Genomic DNA, 15,266 nt, shown 5'->3' on the forward strand with positions numbered 1-15,266 from the left:
CCCAATGGAATTTGCTGTTCTTACTTCCTTATCGCTGATAAACTATGTAAGACCTGTTCTAGTGCAGGCTGCTGTTTCTCTTGTGCATGGTGAGGTGGCCTTGTCAGCTGACAATAAACTTTTCCTTTATTCTGATGTCTGGTGTGGTTTGTGGTATCCTCACATATGGGTGCTGGTTCTAGTCCCAGCCACTCCTCTTCCAATCTAGTTCTTTACTATGGCCTGGGAAAGCAGTGGAAGATAGTCCAAGTGCTTGGGCCCCTGCACACACATGGGAGACCTGGAAGAAGTAGTACTTGGCTCCTGGCTTCAGATCAGCTCAGCCTCAGCCATTGTGGCCATTTAAGGAGTGAACAAGTGCATCGGTGGAAGACCTTTATATCTCTCTCTCCCGGTCTGTAACTCTCAAATAAATAAAATCTTTTAAAAAATATAATATATTATAAAAGCAGGGCAGTTATAAAGGAGGAAAAAACTTCTAAATTTGTATGAGCTTTTGCCTTTCCTATTGTCAGCGGACAGGTGATAATTGCTTTGCCCAACTACCTGAAGAGCAAGGAGCAGGAGAGTTGATGGAGTCATGGGATCAATTTTATATGCAGAACTTCAAATGAAAAATCATTTCAATCATGTGACTGCTGGATTGGAAGCAGAGGAGCTAGGACTTAACCATAGTACACTGATTTGGAATGCAGGCATTCCAGGTGGCAGCTACTCATCTGCTAGATTCTTGTGCTTTGATTTCCACCACTGAAGTGACTGAAGAATCTGTCTGAAAAGATTACTTTCATATCTAATCTGAAAAATACTTTCACATTGGGCTTTTAACTTTTTTTCAGATTTATTATATTTATTTGAAAGGCAGAGTTACAGAGAGGCAGAGCCAAAGAGAGAGAGAGAGAGAGGGGTCTTCCATTTGCTGGTTCACTCCACAAATGGCCTCAAGGGCTAGAACTGAGCCCATCTGAAGCCTGGAGCTTCACCTGGGTCTCCCACGTGGGTGCAGGGGCCCAAGGACTTGGGCCATCTTCTACTGCTTTTCCAGGTGCATTAGCAGGGAGCTGGCTCAGAAGTGGAGCAGCCGAGACTCGAACTACTGCCCATAAGGGATTCTAGAACTGCAGGCCAGGGCTTTAATCCACCCGGTCACAGTGCCAGACCAATCTTTTAACTTTATGCTTCAAGAAACTAGCACACAAATATTCTGTGATACTCTCAATTCCAATTCTCTTGCAAAGGACATGTTAATATTTTGTGACAATTATATAGCAAGAATTCAAGGACCTTTTAGAGGGTATGTTGATGAGGTCAAATCAGTTTAAATATAAGAGTGGGAATAAGAGAGGGAGGAGATGTACAATTTGGGACATGCTCAAGCTGACTTGCCTCAAATGGTAGAGTTAGAAACATGACAGGGGATTCCAATTCAATCCCATCAAGGTGGCATGAACAAATGCCATCTCACTAGTCCAAGTGATCAGTTTCAGTTCACAATTGATCATACTGATAGGATTAAGAGTCAAAGGGATCACATAAACAAGACTAGTGTTTGCTAATACCAACTGATAGAATTAAAAAGGAGAGAACGATCCAACATGGGAAGTGGGATACAAAGCAGACTCATAGAATGGCAGATGCCCTAAACAGCACTCTGGCCTCAGAATCATCGTTTAAGGCATTCGGATCTGGCTGAAGAGCCCATGAGAGTATTTTAGACATGGAAAGCCAAGGCACTCTGGCAAAACAAAACAAAACAAAAAAAACACCCTAAATGAAAGACCTCTGTGAGTGAGATCCAAGGATCCCAGTGGAAAGAAGGAGGTACCTTTCTCTGAAGGGAGGACAGAACTTCAACTTTGACTATGACCTTGTCTAAATAAGATCAGAGTTGGCAAACTCAAAAGGCTTCCGTAGCCTTGACAACTCATGACAAGAGCCTAGGGTGATTACTGATGCCATAAACAAGAGTGCCAATTTGTTAAGTCAACAACAGGAGTCACTGTGCACTTACTCCCCATATAGGATCTCTGTCCTTGATGTGTTGTACAAGGCGAATTAATGCTATAACTAGTACTCAGACAGTAGTTTACATTTTGTGTTTCTGTGTGGGAGCAAACTGTTGAAATCTTTACTTAATATATACTAAATTTATCTTCTGTATATAAATATAATTGAAAATGAATCTTGATGCGAATGGAATGGGAGAGGGAGCGGGAGATGGGAGGGTTAGAGGTGGGAGGGAAGTTATGGAGGGGGAAAAGCCACTGTAATCCAAAAGCTGTACTTTTGAAATTTATATTTATAAAATAAAAGTTAAAAAAATCAATGGAAATACTGATGGCAAGTGATCTGGTTGAACTTACCATACCTCTTACAATGCTAAGTTTCTTCATCATTAGTGGGAGGTTATCTTAGACTGCTTTGGCTGCTGTAACAGAATACATTAAACTGCAGGCCTAAGCTATACATGTGTTTCTTCCAGTAATAGAGGCTAGGTAAGAAGTCCCAGAACAAGACAGCAGATGGTTCACTTCCTGGTAATGTCCCTAATCCTAGCTTGCAGATACTTTTCTCCTTGCTGTGTTGGGTGAGCCAGGGCAATTGCTCTGGTTTCTTCTCAGAAGTACTAATCTCAACAAGTTGCACCCTCATGAACACACATAAACCTAACTATATCCTAAAGGTTCAATCTGCAAATACCATCACTCTAGGAATTGGGGTTCCAACATAAGAATTTACAGGGACCACATGTCTGCCCACATCAGAGGTAGAGTTCTTGAGGTGATCCGTGGTCAAGAAGACTTGGCAAAAAACCAGCACCTTGATCAGTTTCTGGATTCAGTTGACTCCTCTAGAGCTTATATTCCTTGAGATTATTTTTTTCTTTTGCTCCATTCAATAAAACAAGAAATATACAGAAACCTGGTGATTGATCTTCTAAATATTATAATTAGAGTTACATGCTCGATATGTATCTTGGAATTCGGGTGACTGTTTTCATTTTAGGTAAAGTGAAACTGTGGACAGAGAATATAAATTCATTTCAGATAAACACTGAATGTACACCTGCTGTCTACTAGCTATTCTGCATTGATGTATCTCTCACTTGCCATATTTTGGAGAAGACTGGATTCAATTCACAAGGCAGACTTCTCTGTTCAGACAGCTTGATAGAGTACTAGCTGTTCAGCCAAGTTAGATTGCTCAAAACAGTCTCTGAATTTGTTTAGATCCAAAGTACAATCGTCAATATGTGATACTTCAGTATCTTCAGTGATCTTATGATTTATCTAACCTTTTATGACCTTTTATATGTTCTTTTATCTGACCTTTTATAACTTTTATGACCTTTTGTGACCTTTTGTATGACTTTCTACCATTCATCATTCCAGGACATTTCAATGCATCTCATCACTAAGATCACAAAATTTTAGGAATCCAACTTAATAACATCACCAGTCCAATAGTGAAATATTTTATTTAGATAGTTTGAATATAGGTGGTCCCCACGATTGATACTTTATTTACTAATTTCTCTCTTTTCCAGGACACTTATAAATTTTGTAGTAGCTCTGACCCATACACTCTAAAGGTTTATATCCAAGTGGATGAAAGTGGGAGCAGAGAAGTCTGAAACACAGGGAAGACAAAAATAACAACAAGATTTGGGGATGAGCAAATACTCTATTGATATTCAGCTAAAGCTTCTGAAAATGCTCACAGGATGTTTGGAAATTGCATTTCTAAATGTTATGGGCCTTGAGTCTTTCAACCATGTAATGAATATATATTTTTTCTCCATTTATTTATTATTGGTAGAAATTGAGTGATGGACTTTTCCACTGATGCTCCTGTCCATGTTTATTTTCTCATTGCCCCAGTCTGCATTGTTATCTGACAATGCAAAGCAAGTTACATGCTGGCTGATATACAGAAGCAATCCTTCTTTCAAAGAATTTTCATCTGTCACCATCATCTCCACTAAGATGCAGAACAAGGAATGACAGCATGATTGGTTTTATCTACATTTTGGTATAGTTTTCTTTGAATGGCAGTCTCAGAGAACACACTTTTCAAGATAAAATAGCAAAACTGTGATCATTTCAAATGGCAGAGTCTGATGGAGGATTATAAATTATTGCCTAAAAGTTCCAAATACTTTTGACCCATAGTTGGAAATCTTGTTCAGGAGACTGTTTGGAATGACTGCTTCCCAAAATCTCTTTTGTCATTTAAGGAAACAAACTGTGTTTTGGAAATGGCAGAAGGCCAAAAAAAAAAAAAAAAGTAAAATAAACAGGGAGCAAAACAGCAAAGTCAAAACAAACTGAAGGAAAATTGACTATTTACTTCTCTTCCTGTTAGCAGCACATTTAATGCTACCTTTCAAAGATACAGTCTTCTGTTTCTAAGGAGGAAAAAGATATTTAAGTCCATTTAATTTTTGGTTTTTCAAATGATACAAATTCAAACCCAATTGCATAAATCTAAGAAACTTAATTTGTATTTACCATCAGCTCCTAACTATAGGTTCATTGCAATATTAAATATTTGATATTCACAAAGAATATCTGTATGGCAGATGCTAATAAAGTTGAGGTACTACTACTTAAATATGATGAACTCTACAAACTAGACCAAATTGGTTGTTGCTCTTTGAATTGAGCAATATAAATAGAAGACTGTTTGATAAAAGATGCTAACATAAGATTAAACTATTTTGGCTAAACCTCTTCCTTGGCTGTCACCTACAGAATGATGCCAATATTTTCAAACCTAAGTGAAAACAGACCTTGCTGAAGCATCTCCACGTTAACTGTAGCTGTGGGTTTCTGGGCATTGCCCTTCTAAGTGGGTTTCTAGGTTAAGAAAGGAGCCTGGAAAGCAGTTGGAAGCTGTTTCCATGGCACATATAATGTAGACTATTAAGTCAACAACATGTACATTTACTCTCTGTTGATCTATGCCAGAAGAAAATATCAGGGGAGATTTCTGTGGTTAATTCAAAATTAAATCAGCTGATTTCACTGAAAATATTTTGGTAATTTGAATGAACATCAGATTATAAATTCCACTAATCTCTCATCCCTCCTATCCCCTGCCAAAATAAAATATCTTAGGTCTTAAAGAAATGCAAACTTGTAAATATTTTTTTTGACAGGCAGAGCGGTCAGTGAGAGAGAGACATAGAGAAAGGTCTTCCTTTCCATTGGTTAACCCTCCAATGGCTGCTGTGGCCGGCGCACTGCGGCCGGCGCACTGTGGCCAGTGCACCGCGCTGATCCAAATCCAGGAGCCAGGTGCTTCTCCTGGTCTCCCAAGCACTTGGGCCATCCTCCACTGCACTCCCAGGCCACAGCAGAGAGCTGGGACAGAATCCAGTGCCCCAACCGGCACTAGAACCTGGGGTGCTGGCGCCACGGTGGAGGATTAGCCTATTGAGCTGCAGCGCTGGCCCAAACTTGTAAATATTTACTCTGTTAAAAGAGAGGGCTGCCCAGGTTCCCAACTACTTCTGAGCCTTGGAAAAATCCAAACTAGATGGTTTAGGAAAACCTAAAACAAATTTTTGATAAAAAAAAATCTGAATTATTGAATTAGATTATTATGAATTCAATAGATTCTTTGCTTTGCTCATGACAGGAATAACCTTACACTGTTTTTGCAAACAGTAATAGAATACTTCAAGACTTTGGTGGCAATATGGTTGCAAATAATTAATTATGAATGAATGATATGCAGGAGGTGGCCTTTGTATTGGTAACACGTGAGAATAGGAAAAAAAGAAATAAATAAGTAGTTTACAAACAATTCTAAAATTGACTGTCAGTTACAAATATGAATGCTTTGTGGGGCTTAAGAGGAAAATACAACTTTCTCCTCAGCTTGCTGTCTCCAACCACTCTTCATTTCCTACTGTGTTTGGGATGTAGGAAATGGGAGGCAAGGGATAGGTTAAAAAAAATGGAAAAATACTGTGAGAATAGATGGGGCAAGAGGATGAGGCAAATGTGGAACATCTACATTCTTAAAAATAATTTCATTTTCATATGAAAGAGAAATAGAGAGTCAGAGACAGAAAGAGATCTTCCATCCTCTAGTTCACTTCCCAAATGCCTGCAATGGCTGGGACTGAGCTAGGCTGAAGCTAGGATCCAGGAACACAATCTAGGCCTCCCACATGTATTGCACACTGAAGTACTTGAATCCATCACCTGTTATCTCCCAGGGTCTGCATTATCAGGAAGTGGAGATGAAATGCAAACTCAGGGACTCTGACCAAGGATGCAGGCTTCAGAAACAGCATCTGAGTCTCATTGCCAAATGCTTTTCCTGAATGGGACATTTTTTAATGATTCTGAAAAAAATTAAAACACTATAATAAGATGCTAGACGTCATCTCCATGATGTTTACCATTTTTCAGCATAGATATGCAGCTCAAAAACAGTGATGTGGGAGAGACCTCCTGGCAACTATTTTGGTCACCTTAATGTCTCACGGCTCAATTTAGGTAGGTTGTATGTGTCCAGGAATCTATCCATTCCTTCTAGGTTTCCCAGTTGTTGGAATACAGCTCTTTGAAGCATTTCCTCTGATTCCTTTTATTTCTGTGCTATCTGTTGCATTTCCTATTTCACAGTAGCTAAAATATCAAATCAACCCAACTGCCTGTCAACTGAAGAATGGATGAAGAAGTTATATGATATGTAGACCATGGAATACTACACAGCAATAAAAAATGAAATCTGGTCATTTGCAACAAAATGGATAAAACTAGAAAACATCATACTTAGTGAAATAAGCCAATCCCAAAAGGACAAATTCCGTATGTTCTCCCTTATCTGTGATAACCAACAGAGCACCTAGAAAGCCATCTATAGAAGTGATATTGACACTTTGAAAGCAATGACTTTGAACAGCTCTTGTCTCGACTGTTCAGGAAGAGTTTGTTTTTATACTATTTGTTGAACTCTTTACTTAACATAGTTAATCATATGTGTATAAAGTTAATTGAAAATAGATCTTAGTAAAAAAAATAATAACAATGGGAATAGGAGGAGGAAGATAGGAGTGTGGGTGTGAGGGTGGGTACAGTGGGAAGAATTACCATGATCCTAAAGTTGTAATTATAAAATGGATGAAATTTGTATTCCTTAAATAAGAGGTTTCAGGAAAAATAATTTTATGTAGTTAAAGTAGAAAATATTAGGGCTTTTTTTCTTTTATAAATGATCCTTTTACAATTCTTTAAGAAAAGTTGTAAGTTTATTTGTGTTTATTCAGTATGGGGTAAGTGACAAAATGATATGTGGTTGGTGATATATTGTCCTATGTCTTTGAAAACATGATGAAAGAAAAGAGTTATTACAGGGCCAAGTGCTGGGGAAATAAATTCGGTGTTACTACTGTCTGTCAAAATTCACAGAGATAGGCTCCCTTCTCAAGGGCTTATTGGTTTTAGTTTACATTAATTAATAAAAGTTGTATGCATTTGTGATATATAGTATGTCTTGAAAACTATATATATTGTGAAATTGCTGAACCAAGTATTTAAACCAAGTATTTAAATATGATCTAATATGCTTTTGTGATTAGAACACTTAAAATGTACTTTTAGCAATTTTTAATTATATCATATAGAACTGGATTCCTTTGTAAGAGCGGTGTTCCCCTACTAAGTCAAGTATGTAAGAGAATAGAGATTACCACCTCTGGACCATCTTAGAGAAGAGAAACATGTGATTAGGATTAGTGGTTTTTTTCATTTTACATATTGAATATTTCATTTGTAATTATTACCTTGTGCTTTATTCAATATCTCTATCTCTTTACAGAATTTCTCATCCATGTCATGTATTGATTTCTGTATTTCATTTAACTGTTTCTCTGTGACTTTTAGTAACATTTCAAGAGTTCTTCTGAATTATTTTTTATGCATTTTGTGCATTTGTGTGTGTGTGTATATATATATTGTATTGCAATAAAATATTTTGAAAAACATTAAAGGATTTGAGATATTGAATGACTTGAAGTCTGTTTCAGAAGCAGTAAAAATGAGCCATTTTAAAATAAATCAATCAAGAAAACATTTTGCATTCATAGTACAACTCCAAATGTAAAACAAACAAACATTTCAAGGGAAAAGATTTTTTTCTGTCTTGTTTGTTGAAAAATTCTCAACTACAAGAAAATGGTAGGCAATTAGGTACTTAAATAATCATTGAATGAGTAGCTGAAAATATAAATATCTAAGAAATATTAGGGCATATAATATGAGTAAATGTTACATAATTGCTCAAAAGCTTTATGGAAAATCTTTTCCTATTATAACCATATTTGATGTATAATAATATAGTCCTAATTTTAATGTAAAGAAACCAAAGCTTTTAGAGATTAAATAATTGCCAAGAGGTTACCTATTATTAAACAGTGTTACCAAAATGTCTATCAATGGGTAAGTGGATAAAGAAAATCTGGTAGATTACACAGAATGTTATTCAGCTATAAAAAAAATGAAATCCTGACATTTCAAAGTTATTGGAACTGGAGGTCATTTTGTTAACTGAAATAACCTAGACTTAGACAAGTATTGCATGTTATGTCTTATATTTGCAAGTTAAGAAAAAATAGTACATCTGAACCTTAGTGATTACTAGAGGTTGAGAATGTGGGGACTGGACATGAAGGAAGATTGGACAACAGTTATCAAAACACATTCAGACACAAGTAACACATTCTAGAGTTCCTAGTAGAATGGAGGTGACTATAGTTCACAGCAATGCATTTAATACTACATAATGAACCAGAAGAGAGAGGTAGATATGCTCCAAATATAAGGAAAAGATAAGGAAAATGAAACTATTTGTCTGGCTTGATCTATTCATACTATGTATATGTGTTGAAATATTATACTGTATCCTCAATCTACAAGTTCTATCTACCAATTGAAACATGTAAATAATAAAATGCCCCAAAAGTAAAATTGAATTCATCTGACTTCAAAGTGTATTGTCTGTGGTTCCTTGTCTTTGAACACGTACAAATTGGAGGCAGAGAAAGACAATATTCACATTGTCTATACTAACGAAAGGTATAATCATCCTTTGAAACTACCCTTGAGAATTCTTGGTGTTGATATACATGTTTGTCATTCATGTGAAAGTTTCATTTACCATTAGAAAGTTAAAACTTCTAGAAGGAAAAATACATAATAAAGCAAGGAGATTGCCAATTCCTCACACAGTTGGTTCCAGGCAATCAGATTCATATTTTGATGACATCCCTACTCCGTTCTTGCCAGCCTCCCATTCCAGCTGCAGCTTGATGCCAACTCAGTGGATGCCTAACAGCCTAATCCTTCCCTGGAACTAGAAAAGGCTTGGCATAGGATAAATCAGGGCACATTTCCTTTTCTTTCTTTCTTTCTTTCTTTTTTTTTTTTTTTTTTTTTTTTTTTTTTGCTAGGCAGGGTTAGACAGTGAGAGAGAGAGAGAGAGAGAAAGGTCTTCCTTTTCTGTTGGTTCACCCCCTAAATGGCCACTATGGCCGGCGTGCTGCACTGATCTGAAGCCAGGAGCCAGGTGCTTCCTCCTGATCTCCCATGCGGGTGCAGAGTCCAAGCACCTGGGCCATCCTCCACTGCCTTCCTGGGCCACAGCAGAGAGCTGGACTGGAAGAGGAGCAACCGGGAAAGAATCCGGCGCCCCAACCAAGACTAGAATCTGGGGTGCTGGCGCCGCAGGCGGAGGATTAGCCAAGTAAGCGTGGCGCTGGCCCCAGGGCACATTTTCTAATAATGATTAGTTAGCTGTTTCTCACCTGAATGAAAAATAACAGGAATCCTTTGAGTGCTATTGAAACATCAAGCCAAACATAACCACTGCCAGCAAGGATGAGATAGGGCAAAATTGTGATATGTAAAAAGTGTGCATATTTATGAGGTACCAAGTGATGTTTCTTGACATGGATGCATTGTGGAATCCATAGTCAGGTTAAACATAGCTATTTACTCAAAACATAAAGATACTCAAAATACTTTGTCTAGTTTTTTTTTTTTTCTTTTTCTTTCTTTTTGTTGAGGGAAATAGCACATTACCTGTAGTCACACACTATTTTAACTGTCCCAGCTGTTTTGGCCTGAGAGTCAATCAAACTTGCTTTCCAATTTTTCTTAATTTTATTTAACATACATAAATTTCATGTACATATTTAGGAACATAGTGATCTTTTCCACTCTCTTCCTGAATTCCCCTCAATTTTCACATTAAGCTACTTTCAGTTTACTTTATACTCATAAGATTAACCTTACACTAGGTAAAGTGTTCAACAAACACTGTTCAGGGCTGTAAACAATCATCAAAATTCAAAATATTAATTTCATTCCTATATATTACATTTTAGGTACTCTATTTGTTATCACATACCAGGGAAAACATATGGTATTTGTATTTTGGGGACTGGCTTGTTTCACTAAGTATAATGGTTTCTCTATTTCTCCCTTTTAACTTCCAGTGTTTAGGGAAAGGGATTGTGCTCTTCTATTTGAGTATCTTTGCATGTTTTGTATCAAGGTAAGTACAAGATCTGAAAATATTCAACCTTAATGAAAAGTTATTAGCTAATATATCATCTAAAATTTCAGAATTGAGTCAGAAATAGATCATGAACATTGAAAGAAGCAGTTACCTAAAAGAAATTAAAGATGGTTTACCAAGCTCAAGTCGAGAACACTGCAGTCAGTGTCTGTATAATAAAAGCTACTGCTAGTAGGCATTTGGTTAGGATTCTGATTAAGATGTCCCCATTACACATTGAAGGTTCAGGGTTCAGCTCCCAGTCTAGCTCCCATTCTGGCTTCCTGACAGGCCCTCAATGGTGGTAGGTTATGGTTCATATAGTCGGCTCCCTTTCACTGACTTAGGAGAACTGGATTGAGTTCTCAGCTTCTACTTCAGCCTGGCCATTGTGGGCTTCCAGGGAGAGAACCAGCAGATGGGGGAGCTCTATCCCTCTCTCTTTCTCTTTCTGTTTCTCCCCTTGAGTTAACTAAGAAAAAAGAAAAAAGAAGGGACTAGAAAGATTGGTGTTAAAAAATTCATTGTGTGGCCCTTTGGGGCTTCCAGTGCCCAGAGACATAAGCCATGTCACCCTTCTGCCAGACTTTGATAGGAAAGAAAATCTACCAGAATTCTGAGTCATGTTTTGTATTTTTTCCAAACAATAGCTGATCTGGTAGAGGCTTCTAACTGTCCTCTAATATCCCTTACCTCCTTTTATATAGTAATAAAAATCCCATTTTTTAAAAATTTGGACACATCCCTGCTTGTCATAACAGGACTTTTCTTTTTCCCTTATACAGTTAGTGTGGCCTTGAGCTTTCTCTCCTTTTTTTCACCTTCTACTGATAAAAATACAGATATTCACAAATGTGCCCTGATGATTTCAGAAAAAGGAACAAAACCAATTCAATTGATGAAAGAGTCTTTTCAACAATGGTACTGAACAACTGGCATCAAGATAAAAATAGTAAAACAAAACAAAATGAACATTGACCTAAAGCCCACACTTTGTACAAAATTTACTTTACTGATTCATAAATATAAAAGTAAAATATAGCTCTATAAAACGTCTAAAAAAGAATGTTAAAGAGAATCTTCATGACCTAGAGCAGGGCAAAAAGACAGGAGCCACCTATTCCCCTGATAACTGTGGGGCCATCAAAGGGGTCGTGGAGTGCCTGCCTATGTGTCCAAGTAGTCTTGTTTAAGCATATCATGTTTATGCTACATTTAGTTTTTTAAAAAGATTTTCTTTATTTATTTGACAGGTAGAACTACAGACAGTGAGAGGGAGAGACAGAGAGAAAGGTCTTCAATCTGCTAGTTAATGCCCCAAATGGTTGTAATGGCTGGAGTTGGGCTAATCCAAAGCCAGGAACCAGGAACTTCTTCCTGGTCTCCCACATGAGTGCAGGGACACAAGTGTTTGGGCCATCTTTTACTGCTTTCCCAGGCCACAGCAGAGCCCTGGATCAAAAGTGGAGTAGCCAGGACTCAAATCAGCACTCATATGGGATTCCAGCACCGCAGGCAGAGGAGTAACCTACTTCATCACAGTGCCAGACCCTACATTTATTTTGTTTGTACATTTCAAAACTTTATCTTCTTATAGAAAATATGAGCATATAATTGCATTTGTTAATAACAAATCAAATATAACTATTTTATAAATGTTATAAATATGCAAAGTCATCAAATATACCTAGCACTTATTGTTAGGACTCTGTTGAATCAAATCAAAAGTAGGATCAGCTTTACACCTTTATTTATTTATTGGGATTCCAGTTTACATCTCTACATGGTGTCAGCAATATTTATCTTACCTGAATATATGAAAATAATACCTCTGAAACTTTTATGTCATTAAAGACCATATTGAATATCATCACCAATTTTTCCTCTGTTCTTTAACATGAGAGTGTAATATGGGAAGAGAAGATTCTGTACTACAGAAACCCAACTCCCTCTGATGCTAAGTAACTAGCTAGCTCCAGAGTAAGACAATGTTTTTGATAGTTAAATGACATATCAGATACTGCACTCAGATCCCAGCACATCCTGTTTCAGACATTCGGCTTTATACATATTTAATATTTTATCACTTTATTTGGCATGCTATCCTTTTTCCTTTATTAGAATGTAACTGAGACAACTGACCTTATTCAGAAGATGAGTGTATCAGTATGATGGCATCCAGGATAAAATTCTTGGTGTCAGTCTTTCAGTGGAAAGCAGCTGATCTCAGTGGATGTTACTATTCCCTATAAAGGAACTCTGGAGCATCCTCGTCTTATGAACACTCTCAGTGTGGTCTCAGTTCAAAATGTCCCTCGTTTGTGATTCTGATCATTTTATACCAATTTGGTTTACCCTTTACCTCTTTCACATTTCATTCATTGAATTGGAATTAGATATGACTCTCAAATTAAGGTTTTTACATTATCATACATATTTTAAGTACATGACATATAGTACAGAACATTAAAATTTACCCTATTTCCTGATTTAGTCTAGATAATTTTTTTTGTACCTAATAGAGAATGTTCATTTGGGAACCTAAATATCACAGATGTGGATCATTCCAGTTAATGAGTTAACAGGGTGTCTTCACAGTACAGGTAAGTTTTATTACCTCAAATAATTTAGTCCCTGCTATAAAATATATATGTATATCTATTTTTAAACCTATTTTAGTTATGACCAAATATCAGAGGGCCATAACAATTTCTAGAAAAATCTAAGATAAATTTCTTAAGTTGTCTCAATAACTAGTTAGTATCATAAATAATAGGCTGTTCACTTGAGTTCATTTCTCTAAATCTACACTGGAGCTGGGTGTGTGATTGATCCTGACTACCAATGGGAAACTGGACTACTCCCCAATCCAGGCAAGAGTATAATGGCTTAGACCCTTAAGTAATGATGATTTGGGTCACCTTATAAGAACCAGGATCCACAGAGGTGATTCCTGAAGTCAAAGGAGATACAGAATGAAAATAAGAATGTAGCTAAGAATACCAGTTACAACATGTGCCCAGTTACAGAAAGTAGGATTTTCATTATCATGAATATTTTCTCTATGAATATGTTCATGTGGAGGTAAAATAAAAGAAAGCTGAATTTTGAAAAAGTAGATACTGGTGCAAAATTTTTGAAAACTATGCATAGTTTTCTCATAATAAGCATTTACACTAATTTTTTAAGACTTTGTATATATAAAATGATACATACTATTGTGTTAAAAACACAATCAAGGCAATTTATGGAAACCAATGGCCAGCATCCTATTGAATGGGAAAAGCTGGAAGTATTCCCCAAAAGATCTGAAGCCAGATAAGGATTCCCATTCTCAACATTGCTATTTAATATATTCCAAAAAAGATTAAATACCTTGAATAAATTTAACCAAGCATGTCAAAGATATATATGATGAAAATTACAAAACACTAAAGAAAGAAATATGAGACATTAAATAAAAGGAAAAATCTTCCATGTTCATGGATTGGAAGGATCAACATCATCAAAATGCCCATATTACCAAAAGCAATTTAAAGATTCAATGTGATAACAATCAAAATACCAAAGACATTCTTTGCAGATCTTAAAAAAAAAAAAGATGCTAAACTCTATATGGAAACACAACAGACCCCTAAGAGTTAGGGCAATATTATACAACAAAAAACAGAGGCATCAGAATACCTGATATCAAGACATACTACATGGCAGTTATAACCAAAACAGCCTGGTACTGGCACAAAAACAGACATGTAGACCAATGGAACAGAACAGAAACTCCAGAAATCAATCCACACTTCTAAAATCAATTTATCTTTGACACAGGATCTAAAATCAACACCTGGAGCAAGGACAGTCTCTTCAACAAATGGTGCTGGGAAAACTGGATCTCTGCATGCCAAAGTATGAAACTAGACCCTGGCCTTACACCTTATACAAAAATCCACTTGATTGGATCAAGGATCTAAATCTACAATCCGATACCATCAAATTACTAGAGAACATGGGGGAAACTCTTCAAGACATTGGCATAGACAAAGATTTATTAGAAAAGACCCTAGAAGCACAGGCAATCAAAGCCAAAATTGACAAATGAGATTAAATTCCTCTGAAAAGCTCCTGCACTGCAAAAGAAACATTCAGCAAAGTGAAGAGGTAACCAATGGAATGGGAGAAAATATTAGTAAACTATGCAACTGATAAAGGGTAAACAGCCAGAATCTATTAACAGCTCAAGACATTCAACAACAACAAAACAAACAATCCAATTAAGAAATGGGCAAAGAACTTGAACAAGTATTTTTCAAGGGAGGAAATTTAAATGGTCAACAGACTCAGGGTCACTAGCCATCAGGGAAATGCAATCAAAACCACAATGAGGTTTCACCTCACTTCAGTTAGATTGGCTCACATACAAAAATCAATAAACAACAAATTCTTGTGAGGATATGGGGATAAAGGTACCCTAGTTCACCATTTATGGGAATGTAAACTGTTGCAGCCACTGTGGAAGACAGTATGGAGATACCTCAGACACCTACCATATGATCCAGTCATTGCACTCCTGGGAATTGACTCAAATTAGCATAAATCAACATATGAAAGAGTTATCTGTACCCCCCATGTTCATTGAAGCAAAATTCGTAATAGCTAACATGTGGAATCAATGCATAGGCCCATCAACTGTTGAA

This window comes from Lepus europaeus, chromosome 1 (genome assembly GCF_033115175.1).
Source record: "Lepus europaeus isolate LE1 chromosome 1, mLepTim1.pri, whole genome shotgun sequence".
Taxonomy (NCBI): Eukaryota; Metazoa; Chordata; class Mammalia; order Lagomorpha; family Leporidae; genus Lepus; species Lepus europaeus.